Below are 22,776 nucleotides of genomic sequence, written 5' to 3'. Positions count from 1 at the left end.
GGCTGGAGAGTATAAATAGGAAAAAAAATAAAAATAAAAATAAAAATTCATGTCACCTGAAGCTACGTGTGTGCGCAGCTATTACAGCCGAACTCCAGCGAGTCAGATGAATCGCCTCGTCTATGTGATACAATTGTAATTAAACACTCACGCCCTGTCATAACAGCAGTCAGAGCTGAACAGATCTGACACGCTCAGCACCAGTTCACGGGGAAAAGCAGCACGTAGCAGGAGAGAGCTCACCCCCTCTGAAGAGGGAAAGAAATAGAAAGAAGGACAGAGAAAAAAAAAAGAAAGAAAGACGGTATGAAGGAGGAAAAGCTCTTATTTTCCACAGCAGAATATTAAATTTCTTGTTTCATTATAGACATACAATTTGGGATTTTACATGCTTTTATTCTAATTGAAGAATCCACTTTTTCAAACGCACTGCACTGGTTTAATTTTACCAGCTGAGTGCTCACTGATAACCAGGAACAAGGAGCACTCCAAAACATCATTTATTCTCTCACACGTGCAGGAAGGCCGGTGCTTAATATTTGCATATAGACCTGGAGAGGCCTGAGAGCTTCCCCAACACAGTCAGGGTGTCATTTGGAAGAATTATATGGTCCAACGCTGTCTCTGGGATGCCAGCCTCTCACGAGATTGAAAAATGTTACCCTGTTACAGTCATAAAAATAAAAATAAAAGTTCCAATCTTAAGAAAGCAAAAGTAAATACCTTCAGCTAGCAACCATAAATTACATTTTACAATTATAATGTCTAGAACATTTACCATTTTAAAATGAATGTAAAAATTAAACTGAGTGAAAAATTAATAAAAACCAGAATTTCAAGGTCTCCAAACGGCTTTTTATGCGTGAATCCAGGCAGGCCCCGACGGAAGCCCCAGAGCTCCATCGTGTGGCCCTTCTGCTCTGAAGCAGGCAAAGGAGTTAGAAATAAAAGTCATTTTTTCATTAAATCACTCCAAAATGCAATTCCTTTTGCTGGCATCACACACAGAAGCAAGGCAGAAAAGAAAAACGGCCAACAAACTATTCTTTGCTCTGTTTTTTTTCTGTGCAATGTCATCTCCTTTTTGCTTAAGGAAAAATTCTTTACTTTTTCCTAACCCACAGCCCACTGCAAAACCTCTGCCAACGGTAGGACCTAAATTAAATAAATCTGTGGTCTGGAAGAGAAAGCTGCTGGACCGGAGGAGGGCATATCACAGAGCAAGGAGGCCACGGTTCCCCGTGGAAGCCAGTTTGGGGTTCTTCAATGCGATCGCTTCGCAAGCAGCTCCGAGCAGCCTCCTTAATTCTGAAAGGAAAGGGCGATCCGGGCCAGCCCCAGGCTCTGGTTACTTCTGCCGCTTGCTATTTTATGACCTTCGCAGCATGCTGACAGAGAGCCTCTGAACCCGATGTTCTGGCCATGTACAGCAGCCCTGGGGACAACCCCAGCCCTGCTCTTGTCCTCCAACCTGTCATCTCTGCAGCGCGGGTGGCCAGGCTCTGCCATCACCGGGAAGCACAAGGATTCAGGTGAGATGCTGTGAGGAAAAGAGAGCAAAAACCCCAAAATTAAGAAGGCGCAGCTCGTCCATCTGACAGAGAAAAGCTTCAGCTACATTTTATGACAGTTTCAAGATTGCAACAGTTTTGCTGCCTTTGGAGATCCTGCTTTGAATTCGTTCAGACATGGATAATGCAGACAAGCCTACTTCTGTACATTTCTGTGACGTGATTTTTTGTTTTTGTTATCCTGAATCAGTAACAGATAAATGCCAGCTTAATTGTTGTTTTCCCACTCTGAAACAAGATCCTCCTTATGAGGCTATTGATCTGTTTCCGACAGGAAGCCATGCTGAAAATTCAGATCTCCACTCTGCCTTCAGTGCAATCAAGGGGCATCCCCGAAGAAACAGTTTTCAGAGGCTCATAAATCTTTGAGCCTGATTAATTTAAAATCAAGCCAAGAAAAAAAAAAAAAAAATCTTTTAGAAACGTCTCCATTATACAACAGAAGGTGTAGCACCAGGCCTATCTTATCAAAACACCCCCCAGAGAGAAACAAATGGATCTGTGAATTTGCAATGAAGCAAAGTGTCTTTGGGCTCCAGGTGATGAGTTTGGCCCGGTGGCCACCCAGGGTCACTGTCATCATGCCAGCTTCTCTGTGCTGATGCCAAATTATCCCTGGTCCAGGCATGGCTAGGTCAGGCACCGGGATGCAGCCCTCCTGTGCGACTCCACCACACTCATCCCAACCATCACCTGGCCCCAAGAGCCACCCAGCCCTGGTCCCAAGGAGGGTTGAGCAAGAACAGGCAGACACCTCTGCTGTCCTTGGGAGGGCTGAAGGTTGTCCTAGGAACAGTTGGCTCACCCACAGCTAAAAGTAATTGGTGTCTTTCTACATGTGATAAGAATCTTAGAAAACACATCGCCAGGTTCAGGGAAGGGCTAATGGCCTTTTGCACAAAAACATTTATCTACTGGCACGAGGTCATGCAAACTTTACTCATCCTGGGAGAGGAAGTTGTTTCTTCACAGCTTCCACTGGAAAAAAAAAATGTATATGTGTTATAGATATACACACAATATATATACTTTATATATATATATATATGAATATTATATATATATTCTTATATAAGTATATATGAAAAGGAGCAGGGAGGAGCAGAAGGACGGGAGCAGCTCCAGAGATGTAGAGCACATCTGCAGAATAGCCCAGGCCATATCACCAGCAACTTGAAGTCCTCAGCTAAGGAGGATAAAGGAAAAGACAAGGAAAGGGAGAGTGCAGTATAGGTCTAAGGGAAAAAGACAGTAGCTCTCAAAGAGGTGGGCTTTTAGAGGAAACATTTCAGAGCTAAGAAGAGCCAAGGCAAGGGGTGGGCAGGCAGCCAGGTGGCACTGCGATGTGTCAAGGTCTGGCAGGATTACAGGAGGGGATGGGGAGCCCAGCAAGGGACTCGAGATCAGAGCAGCAGTAGAGGCTATTTCCTAACCAAATCTTAACTTTTCAGCTATCGTTGTGGAGTACTAAAATAAAATAAAATTTATATGTTGGGCAGATGCAAATTTAGGGTAAATATGCAAGCAGGATAGCTGGACCATGAATGCATTTGTATGTCTCTCTTTCCTGTATCCATTTGTACAAAGGACTGCATTTATATTTCAAAGTACTTTCCATCAAAACAAACAAATAAACAACAACAAAAACACCAGGAGGATACAGGAGTTGACTGACATCTTATTTCTCTGTGTTTGCATTTTTTTGCCGTGCAGGGCATAATCTGGTTCTTAGGGAGTTAATGCACCTGCCATTCCGGTGCTGACAAGCAGTTTTTCAGAGGGACATGGAATTTTTTTATTTATTTATTTATCTAAGGAGCCCTGAAGATTGTACTCAGGAGGCTTCTTGAGTCCTGCCAATAACGCGCAGGTACCAACACATGTACATTTTTTGACTGCACTATGATTGATGGTGCTTATTTGCAGCTTGCAGCCTAACCCTTTCCTTTTCCTTTGCTTTGTGTCTGTCTCCCTCGCTAGGGCTTTTCTTGTGTGTGTTGCTCTGTTTTATTTTGTTTTTTAATAATAAAGACACTTTAGCCATTTGGGCTGAGGGGAGAAGCAGGGGAGGAATGATTAATCTGGTGCCTCTGTTGTCTTTGAACCGCTCGACTCCATGGGGAGTGATTTCAGAGCAGTGGGCGGTCAGCGGGGAGAACAGGAGGCCTGGCAGGGAGGGCTTTGGGATGAGGAACCAGAGCTGAAGGCAGGACGAGAAAAAAACACACTCAGGACTGGCCCCACACAGACCTGAGGGACACAGAGCCCCTTGCTGATACCCCATGATTTCCTTCTCCAATGAGACATGGGCAAAATCCAGCCTGTGTTTCCCCACTTCCCTGCCTTCACCTTCTCAAAGCGATGAGTCTGGGAACGAGAAGCCCATGCAGAAGGCAAGCCTCCAGAAAAGAGCAGAAGCTCATAAAATCCACCTATTACAGACATTTGGTCATCTGTCCACCCCTTTGCAAGCCTCCATCCAGCCACTGAGCCATTCTCAATATTTCAAAGGCTTACAGTGAGCACAGCCAGACCCCTGAGCTGCTTTCACCGCGTTTCCCAAATCCCTCCACGCCTGCACAGCACCCTGGGGAGAGGCAGGTGAGTGCTTCCCACTGCCCCGCACACAAGTTAACAAGCCTCTTTTCTTTCAAAGGGAGAAAATTGATCTGATGAAAGCTTGAAGTGCTTGGCAACGAGACGGAGATAGTGATGGAAACACCAGGAGAACGCCTTGACTCCGTGCGCTGCCGTACGGGACCTGTTGGTGCTCTGACAGCACCGCAAACGAGCCCCAGCCAAAGGAGATGTGGCAGAGTGCTGAGCTGCAAACAGGGGCATGAGCCTCATGACGAGGAGTTCAAAGCTGCTGACACCTCATCCGCATGGCAAGCCTGTAAGAGAATCAAAAGCCAAATGAGTTTCAGCCAGATACAGAGGTGCCTGTTTCTGGTGCTTTTTACACAGACGTCTCAGCACAGACAGGCACGTGCAGGACACATCTCACACATCGTGCTGCCAACACTTGCTGCAGCAGGGCTTGAACACGGGGCAAAACAGCTGTACTTGGTGCTGCAGTGCTGTTTGCATCTGGTTTCGTTTCGCCCACAGCAGCAAATGGAGGTGGGGGCTCTCCAGCACTGCAGGGATCAGACAAACACCTTCTTGTCTGTACTGAGCTGAACCCAGCCTTAGGGAACTGCCCTCTCCGTGGGGCTGGAGTAACACCACAGGCAGGTCCAAACAGAAATGGTGGAGGGGAGCTGATTTCCCACTTTGTAGGCTTTAAGGGGACACTGGGTCTTCAGGACTGAAGTGCAGGTGCGTGCAGAGGAAAGGGAGGACACAACCGAGCATCCCCCTGCAAGGGGCTGAGCAGCTGTAACTGCAGAGCATCATTCCCAAAGTACGGGAAAACTGCAAAGGGTGGAGCAGAACCACTGACACGGATATACGAGTATTTAAGGTCAGGAAAGATGAAAATTTCTTCCCATACCTTTGCAAGTCAGAAGCAAGCACAGTGCCTATAAAGCTAGCTGGTGGACAAGCCAAACACCACGTTATCTGTCACACAAACCTAACCAGAAGCATGCAATGTGTGTATACAAGGTGCCTGTCACCCGCTCTCAGCCTCCTGCTCTGTGCACCAGCTCCCCAGAAGAAGAAATCAGTCAACAGCCAGAGTCCCCAGAGCCCTGCCCTGCTCTTCTCCAGCTCAGCAGCCCAGAAGGAGCTGATTAAATCACACCAACTCTGGCAATCTGCCCTTGAAAAGATGTTGAATTCCCAAGGGGAAAAGTTATTGCCCGTTGCCCCAAGCTGCCTATGTTAAGGATTAAGGCTGCTGCTCTGATACACGCACAAACCCCTCCTGCCCCACAGGCTGGTGCTTTCTCAGGAGGGCTGTGGGTGAGCCACATGGGTGCACCGGGTGTCCCAGGGAGAGGGCACGCCTTTGGTCCTTGCACCCATCGGGAGCAGCGGACAGAGCCCAGCTCCGTCCTGCTGCCTGCGTGCAACTGCGCCCAGATGCGCTGCTAAAGCTTCCCCGAAAAGCTGCAGCTCCTCGCCTTAGAGGGCTGCAAAGTGGTCGAACAGTACCACCTGCAGGGCAGAGGGAAAGCTGCACTGGGTGCCTGGCGGCCAGGAGAGCTGTGACCAGCTGCAGTGAGCTCCCGTGGGCTTCAGCTCCCGCAGCCGAATCACCAGCTGGTTTGGTACCACGTAAATGAGAAAGGCTTTTTGTTTTCTTCTTAATACAAATGGCAAAACAAACTTTAAAACATGCAAAAGCATCCGGAGTATAGGAAATGCAGATGTGCGTGGGCAAGGCGTGCTGCAAGCCTCTCCCAGCTCACACAGAGGACCCAGCACACTCGTGGGAGATGCAGTTTCACGCTCGTGGGTGATGAGGTTTCGCACAGGTGAGAGCAGAGCTGTGCAGGCTCTCAGCAAAGGAAGCTCAGAGCCAGAAGGACTGACTGTGAGCACAGGATCAAGTGTCTGCTTCCCCAGCTGACTGCAAGAAAAGTTTTCAGAAGCACTCAGATGTCCGCTGTAACCTGTTCACCTGGGCTGCAACTGGTGGCAAAGGACTCCTAAACACGTTTATATTCACGTACTTCTTGGTAAATCTCCTGGATTTACAGAATCTCTCTGTAGTATGGAAACAGCCATAACCAGCTAGTCCATTGCAAAGTATGAGTTTCAATTAATTAAATACTTTCAAAACCCTGAATGCAAGATATTTGTAAACTGCATACCTTAAGACTTCACTCTATCATCAACCCGGTGTGCAGCAGGGTGCTCCAGGTCCCCCAGAAGATGAATCACTTGCTCATCTGGTTTATTTTCTCCCATGAATTACCAGAAAGTGAGCACAGCCAGACCTTTTGTCAGCCAGGTCAGCTCACCAGGAGTCCTAATGGGACAGGATGAGACCCAGCCATAGCTGTTGGTAACCTCAGGAGATGCAGCTCTGAAACCCCACTGATGGGGTGTACACAGCCAGGGACCAGCAGCACAGGCAGGGTGACCCCCTTTGTAAGCCCACAGCCACTGCTCCATGCAACACATAAAGGTGAGCTGGAAAAGTTAATTCCAAGAGGAGGAAAGCTGTGCTTCGTCAGCATTTCAATATTTTAGCAAAACAGACCATTTTAATTAATATTTGAATAGTAGGGACATTTACTGAAGTAACAGGTATCCAGGGAGCCCTGGTTGTTTATCCTGAATCCTACTTGGGGTACAGCAGTGTCTGGCACACTAAGAAACATCTCCAAGAGTGATGGGGAAACAGCCCTGCAACAGTTCCATATGCCAAGTCCTGTAGTCTTCGTGCATCTCAGTCCCTGATCTGAAAAGCAAACTAAACACATTTTGGGTTGTCCTGCTGATTTAAGCCATGCAGTTTGCCGAGCTGGGACATGCTCTTTTGCTGTGCTGAATAACCTTGAGTCCTGACCTCACGTGGGGTCTGCGGTCCAGGCTGGGTGTAGTTAAAGAGCAACCAGAGCCTGTGATCCTAACCTCAAGAATGGGTGTATTTTCACTGTCCTTTGTGCTAGAAAGTATTTGCATGCTAATGGGAGAGTCAGAGCAAACACTGATCCTCTTCCTGGTAAATCTGCAAAAGTGGGAAAGGACACATGCTTCATTTCAAAAGGTGAGAAGAAATAGGCACAGATACAGTGGTGATAACTTGCAGCCAGTGAAGCGTTGTTTAAGGATCAGGCAATTCAAGAAAAAGGGACATGTTTCTTTAGCTGTTAATTTGTGGTGCTTCCCCTAAAACCACCACCACAGTAATCCTAAATAGCTGCAGCCACAGCATTTACTGCGCATTATGGCATCTGAAAAAGTGCTGACAGGGACAGCTGACAACCGCTCTGCGATGTAATTCACACCATAACATCATCTCCTAGGCTCTTGGATTTTTCATTGAAAAATTATGTGATGCATTTCTGGAAATCCAGTGCCAGTTTATTGATACAGAGGCTGCACCAACTAATGAGGCCTCCAGCAAATTAGCTTAAACTTAAAAAAATAAAAAATAAAAAAAAGTCTGTCTCTACTCCTTCAGTCACCATGTTAAATGTCAGTTAACTCTTCAGCTATAAGAAATGTGTTTATTTTAACATCTGCCTCCATTTACCCATGTGAGTAACTCTCTCTCTCTGTCACAATCTCATTGCCCCAGCATGCTCAGATTCTGATTTCTGTCCTGAACGTTTTTCTTCACTAAACAGTGCCCCAAGCCAGAGCAAAGAAAGATTCTAACTCCCAACAAACTCTTTTCAGTTTCTTTCACAATAAAAATGCATCTACATGTCAGAGCCTAGCAGAGATTCACCTCTTTACTTAACAGATGAACCTGAGATATTCTTTACATCAAATCCTCTATCTAATCTACAGTCTCTTTGAGTCAGGGACCATTCAATTGTAAAATGCAACCTTTATTTCTGACCTAAGATCCTAAGCACCACTAATTTCTCAATATCAAGCTCCATGCAGGATTTGCCACATCAAATCAGACTTCTGTGTCATTGGGTTTTAAGTCCTGTACAGGTGACATGATGTTGCAGACAGAAAAATTCCACAATATGAGACCTTCAAGGAGGATTCATAGGCTCTGCCAGCAGCTAGCCAAGGCTGCATTAATCCCAGCTGCAGCTGGCACCTTCCATCAAGGAGGCAGAGTGAAGCCCAGGCGCTATAAAGCACAGAAAGCCAGGAACGAGGGCCCTCCTTGTCCAGCAGGAAATCCAGTGCTGGGATCAATCCTACTCCAGTGCATCAAACTATAAACATGATGGTTATGAAGTTATTAAAGTCACTCCCTTAAAAACAAAAAAAAAAACCAAAGCTTATGTTTGTACCACAGGCACATTTCTCTATGTTGCTTAAATTCTGTGGCACAGGAAAACAAAGCACAGGGTCACGTATTTTGCCTCTGCCACTGCTCATACGTGGAGCAGTACGAAAGAGGCACTGTGATGTTTGTGCTTTGCTTACTTACCTGGTTTGTGTGTTGGGTTTCTTCATGCAGTAAGCCCGACAGTAAGATTGTGGGGATGATTTCGCTTTTGGCTTGCTGCTCTGCTCCTGCTGGGCTCCCCTCTCCAAGGCTGTGCCTTAGGTCTGTAAACTGGCAGGGACGACACAGAGACCGTGCTCTCGGGGCTTGCTGGGAAGAGCAGGACTGAGGATGTGTTGGGGATGGTTCAAAATCCATCCATTGGACCAGAAGCTCAGGATTACTAATGTGGGCATGGAGATGGGCTGTAAGGGGAAGAGAAAAGAAGGTTAATCCTGAGATCCAGAGAAACCTGCCCAAATAGTGACCCAGCTTTTCTATTTCCACTTTGTGCCTATAAACTGACTGGGAACTCAAACAGCAGAGCCCCTGTTAGACCCAAACCAGCTGACATTTCCCTTTAACGAACCTCATGGAAAAGCAAAGGGCTTCCCTCAAGGAGTGCCTTGCCAGAGCTCACAGGAACCCTCCCCGTTTACTTGTCACAGGAGCCATCTCCTCGGGCCCACTGGGAAATCATGCAGCCAGGGTCAGGAAACAAATTAAAACAGATGTTCAGTTCATCCACAAATGAAAACTTCTCCTTCCACGGCTTTGTACCAAAATCCACCTCAGTGCCAAACTGGTAGAGTTTTCATGTAGTTAATCTCAGCCTTTCCTGTTAAATGTACATTTTTAATAACAGTAAGAAAGGAGTTTTCCTAAAACAGTATCAGATACAATGTGCTCAGCTGCAACTTCAAGTTTTGTCCATAAAAGCAAGGCTTTACAAAAGCAGATGGAAGCTTATTTTAAAGCTGGAAATCAAACCTGAATGTATTTTGTAGAAGCACCTTCAAAACCCTGGGACTTACCACGATCAGCTGAAGTAAACCAGCTGAACAAGGCAGCCCCGTGCTCCTGGCTCTGCGCATCGCTCACCTCCAGCAGCAGCGTGGCAGTGAGCCACGGCAGCTCAGTGCTGACTGCAAAGCATCAAGTGGCTTTTGTTGTTTTTTTGTTTGTTTTTAACTTTGTTGGGTCTCTTTCCAGCATTGCCCAAGTCCCTGTGCAGCTGCTTGTGCTGGTGGGAGGCTGCAGCCAGCAGGTAGCACCCCTTAGCCTGTGTCTGCACACTGTTGTGAAACTACATTTTTCTGAGGTTTTAAAGTCCGTGGCAAATTGCAGAGCAGGTGAAAGTGATGATGCAAAATGAACAAAGAACATTCAATGCCTTAAACAAGAAAACTGAGGCATGGGCACTTTCTCTACAAAAGCTGGAGCACAATCGGTGCCTAGGAAGGAGCATCTGCTCCACGCCGACCTTTGTGGGTGTTTTCCAATCAATTTGTACTATTTTGACACAGTTTCTTTTTGCTGCTGAACACGATCGCTCCATATATTGACACTGTATAGTATATTTACTCTAGTTTAGCACAATTGCTGGACCACAGCATTTAAAGCTACAGCCCATGTTCAGCCTGTATCAGTTTAACATGCCAGCACCATATGGCATCCTATAATCAGCTGCAGCATTGTACTTCAAACCCATTGCTGCATTTATAATATTATTGTATGTTGCACAAACACCAATATTTAGAAAGAAAAATGTCCTTTTTATTGGACTCCTGCTGATATCCCAGCTGTTACCCAATGCACGCAAAGAGTTTCTCTTTTTTGCATTCAAGAAAGAGCCCGAAGCATTTTTAAAAAATCTTACATCTGAAAGGTACATTTTGTCCTGCCCCAGTAGGTCTATGTGACTGAGTTAAAATGTGTTTTTTTATTAGATGAATTGCATCATTAAATTACATTATAAAAACTAAAAATGCACCATTAATTTTCAAAAACAATAGTAAATACATCTCATTTCTGATACATGATTCTGCATTTAATTTTTGCCCTGGGCCACATTTTTCTAACAGGCTCACTGTCTTCCATTATGCAGACTATACAAATGGAGCTAAATTGACGAAGTTGGGGGGGATCTGTTTGTTGGGGGAGGGAGGTATTGGCCAAACGTCTAATGTGAAAATAAATGAATTTCTAATCGGCTGTTGCAAAAAGAAAAATTACTTTTTGATCTCGGCTCAGCCAAGCAAGAATCTACCTAGCTCGAGTAATAAGATACAACGGCATTGTATAGGATGCAGGGAGAGACAAAAGGCTAGACAGAGAGACAGACAGACACGGCAGTAAATTAGGTTAGTGTATTCAGTTCTGTATGAGTAGCATTTCTTAATTAAATGGACAGAAGTTGCACTGAGCTCGAGCCTCATTGCTGCAGGGTCTTCCCTGCTAATGTGGCTCGGGCTCTGCGCATCCATAGATCACTCTCGTTCGGAAGGGAAAGTGAGAATTAAAGTCAGCGCCTCTGCCCGCCTGCCTGCCAGCGGCTGAGCAAGGGGACAGAAGCCGAAGAGAAACAACAGTCTCAAAACTTTTAGATGTGCCAAAGAACAGGTAAGCCAAGCCTTGCAAAAAGTCTCAGAAGCCTGGCAAAGGCCAAGGACTTGCCGACGTGTTCAGTTGCTGTATTCTGCTGTAACGCCGTGCACGTGGCTGTTTGCTGAGAAACTGCTTACCAACTACTGCTTCTGCTTTGCAACCCAGCCCACGGCAGAAAGCTATAAAAGCCCTCTCGTTTAAACCATCCTTCCAAATGGAGGCTTGTGCCCTAAAATGCACCAAGTCAGGCCATAAGCAACACCCAAAGTCAAGGCGTGGAACTGCTTGTGTAACTGAAGCCGTTCTTTTTTTCTTCCCACTTAAAAAAAAAAAAAAATATGGCAAGCCGAACTGCAGTGTTTTCCCTGCCTCCTTGTCTTGTCACAATCCCATTGCCTTGCTTCCACTGCCTTTACCTCCCCGCAGCTGCCTCCCAACACCCACCTGTACCCCACCAGTCCCACTGCTGATGCCCTGCAGCCCCTCGCAGCACCATGGCCTTACAGCAGTGGCTCTGCTACTGGGACAGGCTCTGATCCACAGCCCAGCAGCAGGGATAAGCCTGTACTTTGCTGCACATTATCTCTGAGGCTGGTGGTCCCCATGGGTGAGTTGGAACCACACCAAGCAGGGCCTGGCTGGCCCCATCAGACCACCAGGCTGGGTCCGACTCAGCAGGCAACGTCCCTCATCTCACAGGGACACATCTGTACAGCCAGGGAAGGCAGACCAAGAGAAGAGGAGCTGCAGAGGCAAAATGCTGAGGACTGACATCGACACTAGCCACAGTTCAGAGGGGTTTTCGCTCCAGACTAGTGCCAGCTTGGTTCCAGACTAAATGCTCCTTGGTGGCTGCAGTCACCAGCCATGCTCTTGAAGAGGATTTCCCATTTCAGCTGTTTTTAGAGGAACTTAGGTCAGGCACCTTGAGATGGGAAAGCCTCCGGTAACTGAAGACAACCAAGAGATGCGTTTCACATGTGCCTTCCTGATCCAAATAGTACTTTTTTTTTTTTTTTTTTTTTTTTTCTCCCTATGGTAAGAATGAAACCTACCTAGTAACATTGATAAAAGCTGTGGTGTTTAGGACTATAACTATAGAATAATGTAGCAACATTATGAGGTAGTTATAGTTCAGTATCATTTTACACATAAAGAGATTGAGTCCTGCTTTTTGTAGGAAAAGCACAGAATAACTGCACAGAAATATGTCACTGTATTTATCACTACAATAAATGGTTTACGATTTATATTATTAATTTACAATTTATATTATTATTTTTTTGTTATTACAGTAATGATGAGGGGTCAGTGCAGAATGAGGTCCCATGTAGAAAAAAATCCTTTCCACTCTCAGCAGCCAGGTCAGAGCACTTGTGAGGAGGGCAGGGAGCACACGGACCACATGCTGATGCAGACCAAGACACTCCTAACTCTTTATGCTGGTTTTAAGGGGATAGGATAAGAAAAAAATTAAGGAAAAACCTCATGAAGAAAGAATGGAAATCAGAAACAAAACCAGGAAAGAAAAAAGAAAAGGGGTCAATATGGAAGAAGATAAGAAAAAAAAAATCTGCTTTTTTTTTTTTTTTTTTTAAATCGGGATAGTTAGTTTTAACACAAACATGCATTCATGCACACGTGAGATGTTCCTGCACACTCTGCCTCCTGGATCCATCAGATGACTGATGGCTTCTTACCTCTTAAGTTAACGACTGTGCTCCTGCCCTCCACCCTCTCCACCCCCCCCCCCCCGCCCGGATGCCAAGCAGCAGTGTGATGCACCGCTTTTATAATCCGCTAATGGATGAAAAATATTTACCACATTACCCTCCAATAACCTTGTCAAACTGCGACAGGAGCCGCTTCGCTCCACACATCCCGATTTGAAAACTTTTGCGCCAAATAAATTATCATGCAACAATTTGACACAAGCCAGTAAAACAGGGAGAATGGTGTGGAAATGGGTACGCTTACCTTGTGGAAGGGTTCAAGGTTACAAGAAGAAAATCTTTTCGGCATCTATGTGGGAGATCTTTGAAAAGAAAGCAAGAAGATATCTAATGTAATGAAACATTTAACTAAAACCTTCCATGCAAAGGTATCACTTGGACAGGGAGAAGTCCCTGTTACAAATTACCAGTGTTTTTCCCCAGAACAGTTTGGACTAAAATCTTTCTAACTAGCACTAGATGTGAAGGAGGCTGATGGGATGCCAAAGGTGGCAGTGGGCAGTCAAGAAGCATCACCAGTTGAGGCAAATAAAGCAGAGAGACCTGTAGGCAACTTGGAAATTGGTGGCCAAAGTCTTCTCTTTTTACTGCATGTCACAGCAGAGAGGCTGGGTCGAGCTGCTCCAGTGCTAGAGCAAACAGAGTTCCTCAGCTCGCTATAAAGAGGCACCTTAAACAGTACATCTAAGCCAAACGCAGATGAAAAGCAGCTTCTCTGCTTTGGAAAGTGGCTGTGAAACCATCTCAGCCCTTCTGTGTGTACAAGCTGCTCCAGCAAATCACTCCCCAAAATGTGTAATTTAAAATCAACGGCACATATTCATTAGTCATTAGCATGGCAGCATATGTTCTACCCCTCTAATTTAGCAAGTGTGGAAGAATATTAAAAAGGTGAAAAAATAGTTTTTTAAAGTAAAGAAAACCAATTCCACTTGTAAGGCACCCTACGAGCAGGAAAAGCCCCGTAGCAGCAAGACGTGGGCGGCTGCCGCACCGCAACCCACTGGCAAGCTGCGGCATCTGGAACTGACACCCCCCTGTCCTCCTAGAGATTATTCTGCTGCGATGATAAAAACACCCACAACTCCTCCAACAGGGCCAGTCTAATACACATGATTATTTACATCGTTTTGACAGCTTACAGCCAGCAAACCAGGACCAGCAGGATGGGCTCGGGCAGTACAAGCACCGGCCGAGGCAGGCTGCCTGCACGTTCAGGCTGAATAACCAGGGGAGAAATGTGAGCACTAGGGTGCAATCGGAGAGGCATGTGCTGAATTTTCTCTTCAGCTGAGGAATGCGTTCTCATTTTCCTCAGAACCAAACAGCTGGAAAACAAAGGGAAAGAAAAAAAAAAAAAAAAAAGGGGGTGGCGCTGAATTTGGCCACACTGCAAAGCCACGCAGCTGCCCAGGCCAGGCCCTGTTGGGAAGGTCCGCAGAGCAGCTGCTCCCCCTCTGCAGGCCACAAACAATTGCCCACACCTTCTAACAAGCCTAATGAGCTCCCACACAAAGCCAAACCCATGTAAATGGCACTAAGAAGCCCCCCTCCTGCCACTGCTGCTGAGCGCCCCGTGCTGTGCTCCCTCCCCAGCTTAACTTAGAGGAAGAATCAAGATCAAGGAAGCATTTCAGTTTTGATACCAGCTGAAGCACCAGGATATGCCACCAGGCTCCCAGTTCTGTTAGCTATCACTTTCCAAATACCAAGAGCTAGATCTCCACCAGCTATTTCAACTAGCCATGACCCATTTTCTACATCTGTCTGTGGAGGAGGCTGAGGGCAGGGAAGAAGTCTCACCCAACGCTAAAAGTGACAGTGGGAGATCAAAGTGATGAGATAGCCCAGCACAGCAGAAGACACCTCTCCATCCATGTGGTTCTTCACACAGCCCCCGCAGCGATGGTAACAATGTGGATACCCAGACATTCACGCCACTTGTCCAGTCCTCCAGTTCCTGCCATAAAATATCAAGGGCCCCCTTGGAATTAATATAAAGGCACTCGTTCTCAAAGCCCTTTCTGAAAAGGCATCCTAAAGTTTAACCTTTACCTAACTTCCCACCAAAATTTATAATCAAGTCGTATATTTTTGATCCAGATTGTTTTTATTTTGGCTTTAAGAAGATCCTTACCCATTCATGATACCCATGGCTTTTCCTTCCTCAAGGGGAAAAAATAAAGGGCCACCAACAAACAACGTAAGTAAACAAATATTTCCATTTCCCTTTATTCAAGCTGACAATGGGGATAAATGGGGCTAGACTCCTGATGAAGCAAAAAGCCTCTTTTTCCTGCTCAGCCACCCAGGCTTCATAAAAACTTCCCACAAGCAGCACACTAGCAGTACAAGCTTCTCTGTAAACCCCCTCCAGGGTGGAACAGATACAGGGCTGTGACAAAAGCAGCAATGGATGTAAAGTGACCATAAAACCAGCCAACTTTCCTCCCACCCAGCTCCAAGCACAGAGGGCTCACAGCAGCAGCACGTCAGCAGCAGACCAGCTCTGAGCCTTTCCAGTCAGTGTTTGAATGCAGCCCTCCCTGGATTCACTGCAGCATCATTGCGTTTTAGGATTTTTGTTAATGCAATGCTAATATGCACATACAGCTAATTCTACATCCACGTCCTGATCAGCAGCCCCTGGATCGCTGAATGGATTTTTTATAAGCAGACTCTCTATTTTTAGAGTGCATTTTAATTACCCTTAAGCAGGTGCAAAATCAACCTGTTTATTATTATTTCTTCAAATCCTTAACGGCAGTTGCAAGCAAATAAATCCAGTTAATGCAATAAAAGGATTTATTGTCACCCAAATTTACTCCAACAGTTTAATCATAACACCTTTCCATCTGACAGACTTTCTCGAGAACAATTTGCCCCTCAATTTGTCAGCAAGAAAATGGCCTTGTATAAATGCTGGGAGAAAATAAATGCTAATACGTGGCACAGTCTTTCATTCTTCTAATTGCCCAGGGAATTTAAGGGAGACAGACTTATTTACTCACAGTAGGAAGTGTGCTGTAATAAATTATCACTATTACAGGCCTAAATAAGTCCCTGACAGTGACAGAACCAAAGGCGGAAGGGAAGTGAGGGAGACGATGGCATCCTGAAAATTTACATGCTGGTAAGTGGGTGTGCGAGGGCACGTGGAGCAATAACCGCACCGAGGGATTAATATTCAGGATCCATACGGGAGCCCTGCAAGATGTTCCCTGCATTTTAAAGGGCATGCCAGGGTTAAGTCTCTTATAAAGAGGGGCCATAATGTGAGCATCCTCCTCCCTGCACTGCACACCAGCTGGAGTGTGCTGACCTGCACCTCATGCCTGCATCCTGCCACCTCCTTCAGCTGCAGGACCACACCTGGGAGCAAACTGCCTTCAAGGTCAATGTCACCCTCTGCCCCAGGCCACTTGCACCAGTGCAGTGTCCTCCTACTGACTGCTGGCAGCTGGGGGCAGGAGTGGGGAGCTGGAGCAGAGAAGCTCAGGCTGCAGCTGGAGCTCCCTGAGCTGGTCCAGAGCACGGTACTGCCAGCTTGTGGGGACGAGTGGCCCTGTTGTGTGGATCCAGACGTGCCTATGAACTTCTCCACTACCCAGCTTAAGTGAGCAGCTTGAAAAGTTTATCTGCTGCCCGTACTCAGCGTGGTCATTTGTTAGCTTTCAGAAGACACCTAGACACCATGAATAATAGGAGGTGCTAGGGGCGAGCCAGCGCAAAGCTGAGTGGAGCAGCAGAAAGGAGCAAACAGAAACGCAGTGTTCCCAGCCCCAGACATCTCCTCCTGGGGGCCCTCGCTGGATGCAAGGCAAAGACGTAGCCAAGGACCCCCAAGTCCGTCCTTGAAATGAGATTTGCTTATTGCCATAACAACAGGCTAGTGTTGCCACAATAAAGACAAGCTTTGGGAAGTTCCCCCTTCCACTCCCCCCCCCCCATTATTATTTCTTTATTTTTGCTCCTTTCTTCCTTCTTCTCCTTGTGCCCCTCTCTACAAAGAACCCCTCATTTCTCTGAAACAAATTGCCCACAGCTTGCTTTCCCATACATCACAGAGTGAGGACCAGGCCTTATCAACATTGCTCTGCTTTTCCCATCTATTACCCGGTTTGTTTGCACTTTTATCCCATCGTCCTTGCACAAGGGAGAAAACATCCATCATCTGTACATCTGCCAGCTGTCACGGGGCTGTCAGCGCCCTGACAGCCAACATGACAAAACTGTTGTAACGCTGCACCAGCTCTGGGGCTCTGAGTTGAGATTAAACAGCACGGAAGAAAGAAAAAAAAAGGGGGGGGGGGGGGGGGGGGGGGAGAAGAAGCAGATTTATCTATAGACAGTAAAAATAAAAACAAAAGAAGTACACTTTGTGCAAAGAGCAGGGAGAAAACAGAGCAGCAAGGAGTGAGCTGAGGGGTGGTGCAATGGGTTTTAGTTTGAAAGAGGAGGTGGCAGAGAGCTGATAAAACAGAGAGCAACTGTGATGTGAATTTGTTGTCTGGCTCAGCTGGCCGCTGCTGAAGCAAAGAGAGCATCACGGAGCTTGACCCTGTGTCACCTCCCCCAGATGCCGGTGGCGTCTGGCAGCAGTGGCAGCACCTGCCCCAGCAGCTCGGCTGGGTCGCGGTGCCTCTGGCTGCACCAGCTACAACAACGCCTCTGTGGATTATTTTTCCTGCTGCCCCCTTTTCTCTCCAATGCCCTGTCGATAGAGCTGTACCCCCCATCTTTCACATCCTGCAAAACTCTTCCTTGCAGCCAGCCTGACCAATGCACACTCCTCCTCCAAAGACCTGAGAGCCAGACAGCAGCACAACTGCAAAACCAAACCCCCAAGAATATTTTCTCAGAGTAGAATTTGCTACCACCAACACGGCTACAGCCTCAATGACATGAAGTCACTTTGAACAGATCAGGTTAACTCCGTTTCTACCTTTTGGCCCAGTAGATTTACATCCCAAATTTCACAACTATCACACATCCACGTCCTGTTTTTAAACAAGCCTTCCTGAAGGGGACAAACATACTGAACACACTGACTCACTGCACGCCGTGCTCTTCCCTGCTTTTCTGCCTAGCCATTTAAATTAAGCAGTGTTTCACCTCTATTACCCATTTGACCACTACTAGACTAAAAACCTGTTGTAAGTCTTCAAGATGGAAGATGCTCTCAGGATGGAGGCAGGAGAAAAATCACCATACAGTAACCAGAATGTTACAGCCAGATCCTCAGGTTATTAAAGACATTTTCCTGAAGCACCCAAACACCAGTGGCAGGTCAGAGAGAAGGCAGCACTGCTGCCCTGCTCCAAACAGACAAAATGCACAGAGGTTCCTCAATCCAGGACTGCAAACACCAGCCGTCAAGCAGGCGTTCACACTCAGTTTGCTTCCAAACCCATGAGTCCTTCTTTTCAGGTAATATGAAAACAGAGCTTGAAAACTAGCCCATGCTTACTTACTGATTTATTCAACACGCATAGGCTGAAGGTTGTAGTCTGTGAATGTTAACACCTAGAGATTCTAGACTGTACGTACTTTTCAGAAATTTTCATTTTGCAACCACATAACCATCTACTCAGGCAAGTATCTTTACTGGTTTCAGTTCTTTAGGATTTTTAAGAGGATAGCAAGCCTCAGCCCAGGGTTGATTTTTAGCAAACAAACAATGGTTGCTGTTACAGCCTCCCAAATCTGCAGCATGTAAATCAAGCCCCCCTTTGGGATCAGCACCTCCATTCCCTCAGGAAGTTATCTGTCCAACAAACAGAAGCCTACCTCAGACTGGAAGAAAGGAGACCAGGGCAGACTCGGGCAGAAATCTTTCATATCCTGGGCATCCAAGGGCAGGTCAGGCATCAGGTCAAGAGGCAGCTAAGCAGCAAGCGAAAAAGTATGAAAACAGAGACATTTTTCCATCACACAACATGTTAAACAGTGGAAGTCATTCCTACATTATACTGTGGAAGTCATGAGCATACATATGTTCAACTCAATAAATTCACAGAGGAAAAATCCATCAAGGGCCATTAACAAATGTGTTCCCTTTGGCTCATAAGTTCCTACATAATAGATTGCTGGAAGGATATACCAAAAGAAATATTATATGCATATGCACTTACACTGTTCTGGCCACAGTGGACCACAGGTCTGAGAAAAAGCAGCCATTTTTATATTATTTTTTCATTATTATATTATTTTCAAGTTTCTTATTTCTGTTATTTTTTTTAATTGCTTAGAAAAAAAATGATTTAATTTGATCTAAAAGTAATGTTTCATTCAATTCACAAAACAAATATTTAACCTAACTCTGTTGAGAAACTTAAATACACTAAGATGCTATTAAAAAAGAAAAAGTGAAAAAGGATAGCTCATTTCTAACTGCAAAGGCCATGTCAGAACTGGATGGACCTTGTCCATCTGAACCCATGAGGTTTACTGTTAAGAGAGTTCTTCTTTAACGTTTCCATCTAGGCAAGACCATCCCACCTACTTTTACTTTTTTATATTCAGAGATAGCAAAGCACATCAAGCAGTAAATCTAGAACAAAAATGTTACTTACAAACAAAATAAATCATACCATGACTGATTTTTGATGTAAGCTTTGGAAATCATAATCCTTTGCCCCTCAGCAAAGACCAACACCAGGATGACTGCAAACAGGGTGGCTCTGCAGATAGGGGTCTCCTTTTCGCTGTCTGAAAAGTTGTGCAACTTCTCAAAAATATGTACAGCGGGATTAGTGATGAAAAATATTAGCAAAGCTTATGGGCAAGAGAGAACATATCTGAGACCTTTCCAAAATACCAAGTGCCAACACTTCCTCAGCATCTTGAGGACCAAATTCAGACAAGTGCTACATGCACTCAGATTAGAATCAGGGTTTTGGGACTACAATTAACTGCAATTTAGCTGAGGTGGTGCCTGACACAGTGGCTCTGTAGGAAATAAGGATTGTTATGGTTAAGAAAGCATGGAAAAGCTTGTGTGTTCCTTTCCCCAACTACTTTAGTGTTTCTGCTAAATAAAAATCCATTTTTATTTTTAAGGGAGCTGAGCAGAGAGATGTTGTTTTACGTCCTGGCTTTTGCCAGTGATGATGTATGCCCCTTTTACAAACTTATCTCTGGGTTTTTGCTCAGTTTATAAGCTAGGAGCAATCTTTCTTTCCTAAAGCTTCCTTCTCTCACAGTCTGGAGGAACCTTGAGATTTCCTGCCGGTGATTTAAAGGGCTATAATACTTGCAGGCTAGATTTGTTTTAGTGTCCATAAAACTCAAAAATTTCATAAAACAATTGGTGAAAATAAAATTACCAAAAAATGATGTACTGCCAGCAGACTGTATAATAGTTACGGGGGAAATGGAGAATATGATTCACTGGGGTATAAAAATGACAATGTATTTATTGCAGCGCAGCGACAAGAAACTAATTTGTCCCTTTTACTTTTTAGACAGGGCTTGAATTCCTATTTTTCTCCTCTGTCTCCAATGTGGCCGGGTAGCGATGTGCACGTTACAACCACTTGGCTGGAGGTGCAGCGGTGGCCACACTGCAAACTTCTGCCTTGCTGCAAAAGGAAATAGCAGTAATTGCTGACACTCTGCAGAGCTAGAGACTTGCAAAAGCTGCAGAATACTAACTATAAACAAATAACTTTGGCTAAAATGAGTAGGCATTCAAACATTAATCCAGAACTTAAATCATCGTATTAGGGTGAGATAAAAAGAGTTCAGCTAACTCTCTTCAACACATTTTTCTTTTCCTTTTCAAGTCTAACCCAGCTCTTCCATGGCCCAGATGTTTTCCTTCTCAGACTTCTCCAAAAGCTCATGGGAAACAGAACAGCCTTCATAAAAACCAAACATCCAGAGGAAAGACTCAAGCAGCAAGCACGGGATCTTGCTGGAGGAGATGTGCTTTCCTTCACCTCGAAGCATGCAATACTTGGCTCTTTCCACCCCTCAGCCTGCAAACTTTTGCCTACTAATTGGCTGGGAGCTGGGCACGGTGAGCTGAAAACCAGTTAAAGCTCAAATTTAGAAAGAAATCTAGAAACAGGTTGCTTTATTCACTGAAAAATGAAGTTATGTTACAGAAAATATTGCAGCTATAAAGATGCATTGTGGTATTTTCCAATGAAGTGTTTTGGATTTTTTTTTTTTTAATAGATACACAATAAAATTCAAACAACAACAAAAACTCAACACTGGAAAATGGCCACCCTTGGCATGATCAAGTCAACTGTACAGGAAACTCCAATTTCAAATTCCTTCTTTGGAGGTATTTTTAGGTGCCACTCTTGCTCTAGTTGTCCTATCAAATGCAAATGAATTCAGAAGATCAGATCCTGGAGAATGGATGAGTGCCTTTCATACCTTGGGCTGCACTGAAAGGTTCTCCTTGGCCCATGACAAGTATTATCTAAGTGTCTGCTTCCTATCAAACAGAGGTGAACGCAATAACTCTGGTCTATGTACCTTTGACACATTAGTCCCATATCATAAAGTGCTTCCACTGGCAGACCCTGCTCTGGAAAACCCCAGAACAGAACAGGATTGATTCCAGGACTGTATAAACTGGGTTTTATGAGGTAAGTGTAGTGGATAAACACATTGCCCAAGTCATTGTCCTAAAATGTACTATAAAAATGTTCTAAATTCTCTGTATTTTGGAGATGGAAAGAAAAGCTTGCTTTTTTTTTTTTTTTTTTTTTTTTTTTTCCAACTTGCCCAGGTCTTTGAAGTTAATAAGATCCTGTAGATTATAAAACCCCAGAATTGTATTTCAGTGCAATTTCAATTTGTTGTTTCATTCCATGCTATTAAACATATTTATTTTCATGAGTCCCCTTATTCTCTTCAGTACCCAAAATATAGGGCGCATCCTGCTATTAGGTCCTGGCCCATAATACTGTAAGTCCTCTTGGGCCCCCCCAAAGCTTGCTAAGAGGTGCTGCATAACACGAGCCACTGGACCAGCTCTATGTGGGCTGACTTGCAGGCTGATGTTCTGGGGATAGCTCTAAATGCATGACCATAAGCTAAGGAAATATGATAACTGTCCTACAACATTCAGAAGAGACCATGTACACCAGCTGGGTGGGCAGTTTTAAATTACTTACCCCAAGAACCTGGTGTTTGACATCACTCATGAGTCTCTGCTTCTCTGCTTGTTCAGGCTCAGCAGCTAAGTGCTCCTTTCCTCCCCCGTATTTCTCCTCACGTGAGAGATGCCAGATTTTCCTGTTAGAAAATTGCTTAGCAGACATGTTTATTCAGTCATTGTCCTTGAGATTTTATTCATTTATCTGCTAATTTTGATTATATTTTCCACCCATAGTCCTACGAGAGAAAAACTTAATTCGTGTTGCTGCGTAGGCTGTAACCTGATCAGAGAGCAGCTCACATTTGACATAGGTTGCTGTTGCCAAAATTGACTTATAAACTGGAGGGGAAAGGCCAACAATATTACTGGAACTATGCAGAGTTTGTGTGTTATCTGCCACCCACACTGCTAATTCATGCTTTGTCTAAAATCTGTGGAGGAAAGGACCCAGATTTTAAAATTAATGAATTTGGCAACAATACACCGAATAAAAGAGTCAAGATTTTGAATATTACCCTCAGAAAACATGCACTGGTGAAGCTGATGTCCTCCTATTTATTCTGCAAACACTACATGGCAATTACTAAAACCATCTACTCTGTCTTCAGTAATCCCTGTTTCTAGCACTAAGTTTTCAATACTACCAAGGCAAACTCCTTATCCACCTGGCAGAAATACAGGAACTGTTCTGTGACTGTCTCCAAGCAAAGGAAAGATTTAGGCAAACACTGTTTTGCTCTTTCCCATGTATATCATTATTTAATTTGATTTTGTATTGAGGATTTTTATTTTATCTTATTTTTTAACAAGCGCTAAATGATGGCTGTATCCTGGTCAAGCCATTCAAGCAGATCAAGTATTCAAGTAAAAAATGGTTTCGTGAGACAA

At 44.9% G+C, this 22,776-nt stretch overlaps 1 long non-coding RNA gene across 1 annotated transcript; it reads right to left on the bottom strand.

Moving 5' to 3' along the window:
• Positions 1 to 375: 375 nt before the first annotated feature.
• Positions 376 to 22,390, bottom strand: LOC137865490 (uncharacterized). Its single transcript, XR_011101927.1, has 5 exons — positions 21,905 to 22,390; positions 18,558 to 18,653; positions 13,012 to 13,069; positions 8,590 to 8,852; positions 376 to 4,465 (listed from the first exon to the last, which is right to left on the bottom strand). It is a non-coding gene; the product is annotated as an uncharacterized lncRNA (long non-coding RNA).
• Between the last annotated feature and the right edge of the window lie 386 nt (positions 22,391 to 22,776).

Source organism: Anas acuta, chromosome 16 (genome assembly GCF_963932015.1).
Source record: "Anas acuta chromosome 16, bAnaAcu1.1, whole genome shotgun sequence".
Lineage (NCBI taxonomy): Eukaryota > Metazoa > Chordata > Aves > Anseriformes > Anatidae > Anas > Anas acuta.
Note: the sequence above shows the minus strand (reverse complement) of the source record. Positions and strands in the feature narration are given on the sequence as shown.